Below are 14018 nucleotides of genomic sequence, written 5' to 3'. Positions count from 1 at the left end.
TACAGCTCCAAATAACCGTCGTCCTCTGCCAGGTCCCTGCCGACCTTTCACTGTGTCATTGACCGGCTGCTACATTGATGGCTCGCCACGTGCCCCACCACCCCCGGAACAAAAAAACTAGTGCAGGGACATCCCTTAGAAAAGATCCTCCCCTCCCCCCACCACAGCGCTCACCGCCTTCTCCCATCCAGCCATCCCTCCGATCACCCACGCCTGCCTCCCACGCTTCAGCCCTAACCTCACTAATTATTCAGGGCCTTAGTCAGAGTGCTGTCTGAGTGAGCAGTGGTGCATTCTGATCACCTGCCGCTGTTAACACTTTCTACATCTCCCATCTGAAATCTGTTGAGCCAGCGGCGGGATTGACGTTTGCTTTTCACTCACTCTCGCATTACTGTTGCACCGGTCTCTAATAATCTGCTATGGGCTATTTTCCGTCAGAGCTCGGTGGTCTTTGATAACGCGTGACAGCCATGGCAGGATGGATGCCTGTCTCGGCCGTATTGTCAGTTTGTTTCGCGTAGCACCTGTCTATATTATTAATGAGGCTCCCTTGTTAAATGTCATTCATGGGTACCATCGTGGAGACGGACACACATGTTACTGAACAGATGTGGTGTCAGATGCTCCGTCGCACTCCCGTATCTTTCTTTTTTGTCGGTGTGTGTTCACCGCATTCTGCTAATATCTCATCTATTAAGCATGTAACAGTGGAATGTTGCTTATGAGGCTCACACTCAGTTTTCCAGCTCCGGATCACGTTGGTGCAGTGTCTAAAATGCTGCCGGCGATTATTTCTTTCCGCCAATATTTTGATGGATGTTAGATTAAGAGTGCGACTGTACAGCGCTGTTTCCCTGGCAACCCCCTTATACTCACTTGTATCTAATATCTCTCCTGTTTGTTGATGCGATGTAAAAGCTTTCACCGCTGCAGCAGATGATGGCGAGCAACTCTTTCAAGTACAGTTCACTGGGAGCGATAAATGAAAGCCATGGTCTTTAGAGCTGCAATTAGGTGTACTGACCACAAGCATTGCCTAAAGTTGGGGGAATAACTATACGTGTTCAAAGCTTGCAAGGTGTACATAACACATAACAAACACATATCTGTAGTGTTTGTTATCTGTGAAATCGTTTGCATTGTATATAATATCATTAGAATATTTTTTTGGCAGTAACATGTTGATGTTTTGCACTTACAAGTAGCTTCAAACGGAGAATTTACAGATCAGAAATAAATAGTGACTAATGTGTTGAGCAAGAAAATTAAAAACATATCCAAAATCAAAATAATACCATTTAACCCGATTGGCCTATTTAGGTTGTTCATGTATGTATCGGACAACTTGTGCAGTTTATTTGTGATGCAAGTACACATGCAGCAGCTCCATGTGACCGACGCTGACCAGCAAGCAGTTCTGAAACATCATCCAGCGTCGCTCCACGGTCGTATCAGTAGACTGTTGAATTTAAGGGAATACATCGAGTAATTTGTAGGCTCAATTTTGTAATTTTAGGGCATGAATTAATAATTACGGGAGGCAAATGAAATAGTGGAAGATTACATTATTAATTCAAGGGAATGATTGATAATTTGTGTGCACGAATGATTAATACCTGCTGGTTTCTGGAGCATTACATCTCTGAGACAAGCCCCCTGAGTCTTTGCTGGCTGTTCTGCTCGGTCTCTTTTTTCATTTTTATTTCCTCTGAGGTAGCCTTGGGGTTCTTTCCCCCGCCTTTTCCCCCATCTCTGGCTTTCTGTCCGTCTGTCCTTGGGAGGGTATGAGTGCCACTGGCTCGGCTCTCCTTCCTGCCTCAGTCACAGAGGTAACGACTCCGATCCCGCACCGCACAGATGCATTCGGCAGACTCGAAAGCTCTGAGCTTCAAAGCTGCGCTCTGTTAAAGGACCCATCGTATGCCCATTTTTACACAAGTTGATATGGTTCCTTGGGGTCTTAATGAAATGTTTGTAACATATTTTGGTCGAAATACCACAAGAATCATTTCAAACAGCACCCTTTTTACCCTGTCAAAAACACCTCCCCACAGATTTACCTGTTTTGAGTGCCTGTTCCTTTAAATGCGAATGAGCCAGCATAATATGTCCCCTTTAAGCGTTTCGTTCAGGGCCGGCTTCTATCCCTGCTAATGCATGGTCAAGAGTTTTGCCACAATTTATAGGTGACCTTTTTCTCCGTTAGGCCTAATTCCCGCGGGACTTTTCTTTAAATCTCTGGACTGTCATCGGTGGCCGGATGTGAGGCTTATATGTTTTATAGGTTGACTTCTATTTGAATACATCTTCATATAACATAATATGTCTTTGCTGTACTGGGTCATACTGCGAATACTATAGTTGTTTGGATTCAGACCCTGCTGCATCAGCGCGGTGATGGAATCCAGTCCGTTTCCTCCAGACAACTGCTCACCCAGTTTAAGATAAACATTAAAGGGGCACCTGGAACTCCAAAATGCACTGTCGTCTTAAAGTGGAACTATTTTTCCATCCATTAAGGCGAAACAATATTGCTTTAATGAATCCTGCTATGTGTTGAATGATGTAGTCAATGCTAACTAGGGGCAGTTTTGTTCACGGTAGACTAGTAGAAACCGGTTGTTTCCATTGGATTAACCTTCCAGTCGTTTCTGTTGCATGATTTATTTGCTCCACCATTTCTACTGGGGGTGTCGTTCTGCAACTTGAATGTATACTGTGTTTGCATTGAAGGAATGCATTTATTCTATGGGCTTGTGAATTATTGATTGGCTGTGCTTCCTCGACGGGTCGGAGAGGGAGAACGGAGTTATATACAAACCGAGGTGCCAATTTCAGACCTGACATCGAGACGCTGGTCCATCCGGGTTGTGAGGTAGACCATATTGCAAATAATTGATCAACCGGTGAATATAATGCATTCTGTAGTTCATCGACTGCAGGTCTTTGTCGTCGTCAATGATATCGCTTTCGCTTGCATTATGCATGTCAGATAATCAGCTTCTGAATGGACTCTGTGTGTGTGTAATAATGAAGCAGTGCGACTGCTGCCAGATGACATTTGAAGTTGAGGTGCTCCCTGATGTACAGCACGTCCCTTTTGTTTCCTACCGCCTACAGAAGCTCGTGCATTATTTGCATCCTGGACTCCTAAACATATCTCGCTCTAATTAAATGCTGTTGTGTAATTTAATGAACAAACCCCGGCTATGGGCGGAGAGTGACTTGCACACTCTCGGTGCCCCATTCAATCAACACTTGACAGTCGTCCTCTGTGCCTCCAGCGCGGGCAGTGAAGACTTCATCGCTAAAAGGCTTCCAACTGGAAAAGTCTGAGATCTGTGATTTATGTATTCATTTGCCATTATTGCTCTGTCAGCCCCATTACACTCTCATTCTGAAGCACAATCTCCCATTTGGGTATGTTGCCTCTTCTAAAAAATTACTCCCGCATGCCACTGCCTTGTGGTTGCGCTGTCTCACCTATGGGTGAGAGACTCAAAGGGCCCCTAGTCTTCACCTGAGAACACCCCAGAAAGAGACACAAAACGACCACAGAGACACACTGAATGACCTCAAAGTGACACAAAGCGTCAACAACGAGACACGGAATGACCACATGGAGGTGCATAACGACCACATGGAGACACAGAGCGACCGCAAACAACACGCCCGTGTGGTTTCAACGTCGCTTTGTGACTCTCTGGGTGTCCTGTGTGAAATGCGGGGCAGCCTCTGACGTGTCTGTGCCGTGGTGCCCGTAGTGGCAGGATTCGTCACCGGTATTTACGTACCATTTGAGTTTCCGCCTGACTTATTGCAAAGAGATCCTGCCTGAGGGTGAAGAGCAGAGCACTCTTATTCAAAAAGGCAACTGGATCAGGTGAATAGTGACTTTGCAATTGGGGAAGTTTTGGTTCTAGATCAGTTTCACGATTTAGATCCGACATCTGATCTGCACTGCCTTTGCACAATAACATTTGTTCATGCAGTCAAATTACTTCTGGTATTCTATGCCTTGTATGAACTGACCTTTGTTGCACTCGCACATAGTTCTGGAGTCTTTGTTCGGCCTCGGCTCGCTGTTGGTCCTGCTGAGATTTCCACTGGTCATGCTGAGTCTTAGGGGAGGAAAATTGCTGGTGTGGTGGCTTGTCTGGTGGTGGATGGGGGCGGCCGGCTTGATGTGGGCAGTGACAGCCCGGGTCTCGCCCAGGCTCCGCGAGGACTCCCGCTGCATCACACACCATCAGCAATTACTTGGACTGGGGGGGGGGATCTGACGGAAAGATACTGCACAATGCAGTATTTAGGTATTCTGGCCCTGGAATTGTAAGAATGTATCATAAGCTGTTAGATTTCACACCTAGCAGTCTGCTCCATCTGTACAATGTTTGTTTTTTTAAAGGAATCTTTATCCACTCTCACTCATTGGCCACAATCCCAGCACAGCTTGGGCAATGCTGACTTCATACAGTGGCGGATCGCTTGCTCTTCATGTCTGGGGCACAGTCAATGTTTGCATAAGGTAAAATAAACTGGCATATGGCTGCCGGATTTTAAAGCCCATTTGAATGCAAAAGTTCCCCCCAAACTGTTTGGTTTAAATGCGGTAGCATACTGCAATATATTTGTACATCTCTGTCATGGTATCATTATGATACTGAGATTCAGATGTTTAATGTAGCGATGAAGCTTTTGAAGCAAAATATTCTTTAACCACTGGCTGAGAGGATCTGTGTCGTGTCCGGCCACTCGTCACCACACACTCCTGGATCCAAGGAGGTCTCTTTGTAAAGGGGGGTGACGCATGTTCTCGATGGCCCTGTATCGTCAGTCCCGATACAAGCGCCAGTCGACAGCATGATGGAGAGCGGCGAAGGACTCTCACTAAGGTGGTTCTGTGCACGTGTGGGGCCAGGTTTTTTTTAGTCCAGACTGGAATCCAAACCCGCCCAATACGGCGATCCCTCCTTGGCTGCCTGACCTTTCTGTTTACCATCTGACGAAAAGCTTGACATTGTAGCCTCGAAGCCATGCAGCAACCTCATTTGAGACCAAGACCAGACACATGATAGCACAGGATCGACTTTCGTTTGATCGGCGAATGGCAATTCGGAGTTGTGATCACTTGGCAGAGATCTCACTTTGTGCAATTAAACGGAACAAAAACTAAAAGCCGACAGCCATGCGATCCGGTGAGCACGAGTTCTGCACATTGCTTTGCGTCGGTGTTGGCTCGAACGGTCGCAAACTAAGGACAAACCAGACGAAATGGGTGAAATCCACGGTCTTTCTCTCTGTCTGCCGTGAGATAATATTCATGCTAATACGGTGTGGCTGCAAAACGTATGATGCGGCTTATAGCCGCATGTCTGCTTGTCGTTTCAGGGTACCCGAAATGACAAATGAAGCCATTCACATGATGCAGTCATGCCGTGTTTGTCGCGATGGCAGCCTTTTAAGGGCATAACGTAACACTGGGGAATATGCAGATAAGTGCGGCTGGGGAAACCGTCTGGCTGTTACATCATGCCACAAGTTCCATTTGTGGGAATAGCAACACGGCCGAGCATGCACCCAAAGCACCCCGTCTTCCAGGTCCTTTCAGCCTCCTCCATTGTTCCGTCTCTGCTATGCTCCAAAGCTGATTACAGCGCCTTCTCTAATGAAAGCTAATCCTGTGTCACAGCATTGTGGAGGAAGTGGTGGTGGGGGGGGGGGGGGGAGCAGGCCTCAGCATTGCAAAGCTAGCAGGGGATGTCTTCTTCAGGGCCTGTCAGAGTGGCTTTCAGAGGAAAAGCCAGAGAGCGTCTGCAAATCTGCTGTGGTTAACATTGAGATTGTGCTGCTTTTTTTTTATTTTGTAGGGTATGTTGGCCCTCAATAATTCACACACACACAGAACTGACCTAAGTCATAGATTTTTAGTCGTTGGAATTGACACGTGTGAGTGTGCTGTTCTGTGACTTTTCACTGAGGCAATGTGATAAAATGCTCCAATATTTCCAGTTGAATCTTGCATCACTGAATACAAACAAAAGCCACCCATGTTGCCGAGTGCCTTGGTCGGTTGAACGGTAGAACAAACTGATTCCATCCAAGGAGTGGAAACGCTGTTGTGCCTTTTTTAATAGTCCCCTGCCCCCCTAATTCTTTTTAGAGAATAGATGACAGGTCTGTACTAGTTTTGATGTTTAAAATAGTTTTCTGGAAAGTGGACTGACTTGATTCTCTTGTCATCATGGCACACATAATAATTTGCTGCAAATTATAAATTGGGTGTACATAATAAATCGGTCGAGACATCCCATCGGTGGACTGTGAGTAAGAGGGTGGATCGGGTGCTCCTCCCCAGCACACGTTTCATCTTGACCCCCGATGCACTTTTATTTCACCGACCGGTCTTTTCCCCCTCCCTGATTCATGCACCACCCCCACTACAGCTCCAAATAACCGTCGTCCTCTGCCAGGTCCCTGCCGACCTTTCACTGTGTCATTGACCGGCTGCTACATTGATGGCTCGCCACGTGCCCCACCACCCCGGAACAAAAAACTAGTGCAGGGACATCCCTTAGAAAAGATCCTCCCCTCCCCCCACCACAGCGCTCACCGCCTTCTCCCATCCAGCCATCCCTCCGATCACCCACGCCTGCCTCCCACGCTTCAGCCCTAACCTCACTAATTATTCAGGGCCTTAGTCAGAGTGCTGTCTGAGTGAGCAGTGGTGCATTTTGATCACCTGCCGCTGTTAACGCTTTCTACATCTCCCATCTGAAATCTGTTGAGCCAGCGGCGGGATTGATGTTTGCTTTTCACTCACTCTCGCATTACTGTTGCACCGGTCTCTAATAATCTGCTATGGGCTATTTTCCGTCAGAGCTCGGTGGTCTTTGATAACGCGTGACAGCCATGGCAGGATGGATGCCTGTCTCGGCCGTATTGTCGGTTTGTTTCGCGTAGCACCTGTCTATCTTATTAATGAGGCTCCCTTGTTAAATGTCATTCATGGGTACCATCGTGGAGACGGACACACATGTTACTGAACAGATGTGGTGTCAGATGCTCCGTCGCACTCCCGTATCTTTCTTTTTTGTCGGTGTGTGTTCACCGCATTCTGCTAATATCTCATCTATTAAGCATGTAACAGTGGAATGTTGCTTATGAGGCTCACACTCAGTTTTCCAGCTCCGGATCACGTTGGTGCAGTGTCTAAAATGCTGCCGGCGATTATTTCTTTCCGCCAATATTTTGATGGATGTTAGATTAAGAGTGAGACTGTACAGCGCTGTTTCCCTGGCAACCCCCTTATACTCACTTGTATCTAATATCTCTCCTGTTTGTTGATGCGATGTAAAAGCTTTCACCGCTGCAGCAGATGATGGCGAGCAACTCTTTCAAGTACAGTTCACTGGGAGCGATAAATGAAAGCCATGGTCTTTAGAGCTGCAATTAGGTGTACTGACCACAAGCATTGCCTAAAGTTGGGGGAATAACTATACGTGTTCAAAGCTTGCAAGGTGTACATAACACATAACAAACACATATCTGTAGTGTTTGTTATCTGTGAAATCGTTTGCATTGTATATAATATCATTAGAATATTTTTTTGGCAGTAACATGTTGATGTTTTGCACTTACAAGTAGCTTCAAACGGAGAATTTACAGATCAGAAATAAATAGTGACTAATGTGTTGAGCAAGAAAATTAAAAACATATCCAAAATCAAAATAATACCATTTAACCCGATTGGCCTATTTAGGTTGTTCATGTATGTATCGGACAACTTGTGCAGTTTATTTGTGATGCAAGTACACATGCAGCAGCTCCATGTGACCGACGCTGACCAGCAAGCAGTTCTGAAACATCATCCAGCGTCGCTCCACGGTCGTATCAGTAGACTGTTGAATTTAAGGGAATACATCGAGTAATTTGTAGGCTCAATTTTGTAATTTTAGGGCATGAATTAATAATTACGGGAGGCAAATGAAATAGTGGAAGATTACATTATTAATTCAAGGGAATGATTAATACCTGCTGGTTTCTGGAGCATTACATCTCTGAGACAAGCCCCCTGAGTCTTTGCTGGCTGTTCTGCTCGGTCTCTTTTTTCATTTTTATTTCCTCTGAGGTAGCCTTGGGGTTCTTTCCCCCGTCTCTGGCTTTCTGTCCGTCTGTCCTTGGGAGGGTATGAGTGCCACTGGCTCGGCTCTCCTTCCTGCCTCAGTCACAGAGGTAACGACTCCGATCCCGCACCGCACAGATGCATTCGGCAGACTCGAAAGCTCTGAGCTTCAAAGCTGCGCTCTGTTAAAGGACCCATCGTATGCCCATTTTCCCACAAGTTGATATGGTTCCTTGGGGTCTTAATGAAATGTTTGTAACATATTTTGGTCAAAATACCACAATAATCATTTCAAACGGCACCCTTTTTACCCTGTCAAAAACATCTCCCCACAGATTTACCTGTTTTGAGTGCCTATTCCTTTAAATGCTAATGAGTCAGCATAATATGCCCCCTTTAAGCGTTTCGTTCAGGGCCGGCTTCTATCCCTGCTAATGCATAAGAGGTGGTAAATGGTAAAGAGGTTTGCCACAATTTATAGGTGACCTTTTTCTCCGTTAGGCCCCCGCGGGACTTTTCTTTAAATCTCTGGACTGTCATCGGTGGCCGGATGTGAGGCTTATATGTTTTATAGGTTGACTTCTATTTGAATACATCTTCATATAACATAATATGTCTTTGCTGTACTGGGTCATACTGCGAATACTGTAGTTGTTTGGATTCAGCCCTGCTGCATCAGCGCGGTGATGGAATCCAGTCCGTTTTCCTCCAGACAACTGCTCACCCAGTTTAGGATAAACATTAAAGGGGCACCTGGAACTCCAAAATGCACTGTCGTCTTAAAGTGGAACTATTTTTCCATCCATTAAGGCGAAACAATATTGCTTTAATGAATCCTGCTATGTGTTGAATGATGTAGTCTATGCTAACTAGGGGCAGTTTTGTTCACGGTAGACTAGTAGAAACCGGTTGTTTCCGTTGGATTAACCTTCCAGTCGTTTCTGTTGCATGATTTATTTGCTCCACCATTTCTACTGGGGGTGTCGTTCTGCAACTTGAATGTATACTGTGTTTGCATTGAAGGAATGCATTTATTCTATGGGCTTGTGAATTATTGATTGGCTGTGCTTCCTCGACGGGTCGGAGAGGGAGAACGGAGTTATATACAAACCGAGGTGCCAATTTCAGACCTGACATCGAGACGCTGGTCCATCCGGGTTGTGAGGTAGACCATATTGCAAATAATTGATCAACTGGTGAATATAATGCATTCTGTAGTTCATCGACTGCAGGTCTTTGTCGTCGTCAATGATATCGCTTTCGCTTGCATTATGCATGTCAGATAATCAGCTTCTGAATGGACTCTGTGTGGGTGTAATAATGAAGCAGTGCGACTGCTGCCAGATGACATTTGAAGTTGAGGTGCTCCCTGATGTACAGCACGTCCCTTTTGTTTCCTACCGCCTACAGAAGCTCGTGCATTATTTGCATCCTGGACTCCTAAACATATCTCGCTCTAATTAAATGCTGTTGTGTAATTTAATGAACAAACCCCGGCTATGGGCGGAGAGCGACTTGCACACTCTCGGTTCCCCATTCAATCAACACTTGACAGTCGTCCTCTGTGCCTCCAGCGCGGGCAGTGAAGACTTCATCGCTAAAAGGCTTCCAACTGGAAAAGTCTGAGATTTGTGATTTATGTATTCATTTGTCATTATTGCTCTGTCAGCCCCATTACACTCTCATTCTGAAGCACAATCTCCCATTTGGGTATGTTGCCTCTTCTAAAAAATTACTCCCGCATGCCACTGCCTTGTGGTTGTGCTGTCTCACCTATGGGTGAGAGACTCAAAGGGCCCCTAGTCTTCACCTGAGAACACCCCAGAAAGAGACACAAAACGACCACAGAGACACACTGAATGACCTCAAAGTGACACAAAGCGTCAACAACGAGACACGGAATGACCACATGGAGGTGCATAACGACCACATGGAGACACAGAGCGACCGCAAACAACACGCCCGTGTGGTTTCAACGTCGCTTTGTGACTCTCTCTGGGTGTCCTGTGTGAAACGCGGGGCAGCCTCTGACGTGTCTGTGCCGTGGTGCCCGTTGTGGCAGGATTCGTCACCGGTATTTACGTACCATTTGAGTTTCCGCCTGACTTATCGCAAAGAGATCCTGCCTGAGGGTGAAGAGCCGAGCACTCTTATTCAAAAAGGCAACTGGATCAGGTGAATAGTGACTTTGCAATTGGGGAAGTTTTGGTTCTAGATCAGTTTCACGATTTAGATCCGACATCTGATCTGCACTGCCTTTGCACAATAACATTTGTTCATGCAGTCAAATTACTTCTGGTATTCTATGCTTTGTATGAACTGACCTTTGTTGCACTCGCACATAGTTCTGGAGTCTTTGTTCGGCCTCGGCTCGCTGTTGGTCCTGCTGAGATTTCCACTGGTCATGCTGAGTCTTAGGGGAGGAAAATTGCTGGTGTGGTGGCTTGTCTGGTGGTGGATGGGGGCGGCCGGCTTGATGTGGGCAGTGACAGCCCGGGTCTCGCCCAGGCTCCGCGAGGACTCCCGCTGCATCACACACCGTCAGCAATTACTTGGACTGTGGGGGGGGATCTGACGGAAAGATACTGCACAATGCAGTATTTAGGTATTCTGGCCCTGGAATTGTAAGAATGTATCATAAGCTGTTAGATTTCACACCTAGCAGTCTGCTCCATCTGTACAATGTTTGTTTTTTTAAAGGAATCTTTATCCACTCTCACTCATTGGCCATAATCCCAGCACAGCTTGGGCAATGCTGACTTCATACAGTGGCGGATAGCTTGCTCTTCATGTCTGGGGCACAGTCAATGTTTGCATAAGGTAAAAAAAACTGGCATATGGCTGCCGGTAGTGGCACGAGTTAGATATAGATCGACAGATTATATTGTGTGAGTATTATATCAATAGTAGGACTTCTTAAATGATTTTGGATGCCTTAAATCACAAAGTACAGGCATGTTGTATTGTTTGGAAGTAATATGTTTTGCTACGTAGTTCTCTTGAAATCTCCTGTTATGTTCTGTCCAGTTTCTACTGGAGGAAGATGAGGTCCAGGTATTGGAGACATCTGGGCTGCCAGCTCGGGCAATCACGGTTGCAGCCCTGAATGAAGACGGGCTGCTCGGTGAGCTCTGCAACAGTCTGTCTCACGTTCTCCAATTAAGCTGATCTGTCCAGCACCATATGACTGCTCACCTCCCGCCGTTTCATTCCTCTGGGGGATCGCATTAGCTCTGAACTACACCAACTTCAACATTTCAAGCTGCCGTCTCCCCACTGCTTCGCAGCGGTCTCGAAGCGATTCAGATTGCTCAAGAATCGCAGCCGAATGTCTGCCATGCTCGGGCATAATTATTCCACTCACTCGTGTTCCACGAACAAGGTGATGATCTGAAGCTTTTGTTAGTTCAAGACCTCACCCTCGGACCTACACCGCTGTAAAAGGAAAGCATTAGATGTTGCTGACCAACACAGGATGATATACTTTTATTGGATCAACTTTCATGTTTGTTTATCACACCCTCAAGACATTCAGAGGTTTAGTGGTCTCGGAGTCTTCAAACCTAACGGCTGATAGATGGTTTTTATTTTTATCTTGGAAAATTACAAATCTAATATGAGACAAATTACCAGGAAAAGTTAAGTCAGACTGCTGTTTTTGTTCCTTTCTCGTCACTTTCGCTCTCCCTTTTTTTGATAGCTTGGAGGCTGCAGTGCAATTTCCCCGGTTACATAACAGAAAGGAACTTGGAAATGGCAAAATTCATGAAGGCAAAAGGGACCCGCTAATGGAGACCATTTTTGAGTCATCACGTACTTCATAGCGACTTCAGTCTGTTTTCTCTCTCTCGGCTATCAAGCTCTGTCTGACAAGATAAATGCAACACTTTGCTGTGTGGGGATGACTGCTGTTCGGGAGAGACCATTTGTTTCTGTTTTGAAGCGTCATTAGCTCATATTAGAATGGTTAATGACTGCAATAAGAAGTTTTTGGCTCATATATTTTCAGTCTGCTGAATTTAGTTTTGTTGCCTTGCTTGACTGGTTTTGTTAATTCACATAGTGCCTCTTTAGCTCTGTGCTTTAGATGTTTGCCATCAGGGCAAGGCCTTTTACTTTGCAGCCAATGTGTCATGCACTGCTTTGGCAGAGGTATTGCTCCTTGTAATAAGAGGGCTGTTAGAAATTCCACAGGGGGAAAGTTCACAGTGTTTCCATTGTCACGGGGGTGGGAAATGGAAGGGTGACGTGTTGAAAGGATGCCAGTGCGCCAACAACCGCAGCCTTCAGGTGGGTTATTTTTATGAGAGAATACTGTTATTCTTTAGCGTTTGAATGTTTTAAGGACGTGTTATGTTTTGTCACTTCAAATCAGTGGGAGCAGGTGTGGTCAACATCCACAGCTACTCTGACCGTCTCGACTCAAAGGCCGACATTGTCTCGCACCGCCTACGAATGTGCATTTCCAGCATAGCCGTGGAGATATTTCAATGAGTGATGGTGATTGTTTATTTCTACGGAACCCAAATCCAATAACCGCCGCAACCGTTGGATATGTGGCGTTCCCATGCATCGTCCTCATAAAACTCAATCTTGTTTTTTTTGCAGAGAGTTAAAAAATAACTTGGTTTCATTTCATAAAGTTTAGGTTTCGTCTCATAAAGTTCAGATTCAAGAACAGGGTGGATGTGGTGGACTGCCTCGGGGGTTTACCTGTCACGCAGTAATTCCTAATTGGCTAACTATGTGGGCTCAGGAAAATCCAGTTAAATCCATACCCTCTGCCCCTATCTGACAGTTATCACGTTCATACGAGATCTCTTAATCGTCCAAGGGATATTTGTGCCACATAACGTTCCAGATTCTTGAATTTACTTGACATGTAAATCTCTTTAGGAAAGAAAATACGTCCAATACAGTTCACAGCAGTGTTCACGCTGCATGTCCCCAACACCTCGGGGACCGCTGTGGTGTCGTCTTTTAAGTCAAAAGCCCCAAGGCCCCGGCCTCGGACTAGAGATGCACAGCTTGTGCTCAAAAACCTGGGTGTTTTTGGGGTAATTATATCTCTCTATTTCCGAATGCTCCAGATAAACTACTGGAGACGTTGGGCTGATATTGATTTGAAAAGATTGTTTTGTTTTTTGAGTATTTATTTGGCTCGAACAACGTTTTCGATGAGAACATTTTGGTCTTAAGTATGCAGATGGTGGTAGCTGGAAAGAAGAACGCAGAGCATCCCACCATCTTAATGTAGACTCTCTGATTTCTGAAATAGATTCTCACTTAATTGTGTTGGCTTTAGGCAATGTGGGTTTAAAAATTTGATCCAGTTTTATATCTGCAGAGAAATGTACTGCCTTTTGTACTTTGGTGATTTAGACTGTTTAAGGCATAGTAATGCTGAAACTATTCCACGACCCATTTCAACACACACCTGTTAGCCCACTTTAAATACTGTAGTCTAGAGCCCAAGTATGGTCTGTCACTAAGCACAGAGTGGCACGGATACAATGCAGGGCTGATTACCACTGATGTCACCTTTGGGAAGGATGAACGTTAACACAGAAACACACACACACACACCAACTCCACAGTATTTGCCACTGGCTTAGTGCATTCGTCTTGCCCGTAAATTATGTGCAAAGTCGGCAAGTGGGCGTTAATTAAGAGCACGTCTTATTGTGCCGCTGCCGAGTTTGAAAGTCCACAGGATGCGGTTTTTCATTTTGCCCTTTTTGTACCTGTCAGTGAGCAATATGCTCATCATCAGGGGGTTGTAATAAAGGGAATATTAATAGCTTTTGTGTTGGCGGAGGCCGCTTTAAGAATGTTTAAATAATGGTTTCATTAAAATAACGGTTTTATTAAAGACACCGTATGTTCCTTT

General features: G+C 45.5%; 1 protein-coding gene across 6 annotated transcripts in view; it reads left to right on the top strand.

The window, feature by feature from the left end:
• Nucleotides 1-14018, top strand: part of LOC130211606 (protein phosphatase 3 catalytic subunit alpha) — a 66695-nt gene that overhangs the window by 17257 nt on the left and 35420 nt on the right. The gene's annotated exons all lie outside the window — the stretch shown is intronic.

The sequence above is a fragment of the Pseudoliparis swirei genome, chromosome 21, assembly GCF_029220125.1.
Source record: "Pseudoliparis swirei isolate HS2019 ecotype Mariana Trench chromosome 21, NWPU_hadal_v1, whole genome shotgun sequence".
NCBI classification, from domain to species: Eukaryota; Metazoa; Chordata; class Actinopteri; order Perciformes; family Liparidae; genus Pseudoliparis; species Pseudoliparis swirei.
This window is presented reverse-complemented; position numbering and strand designations above follow the sequence as displayed.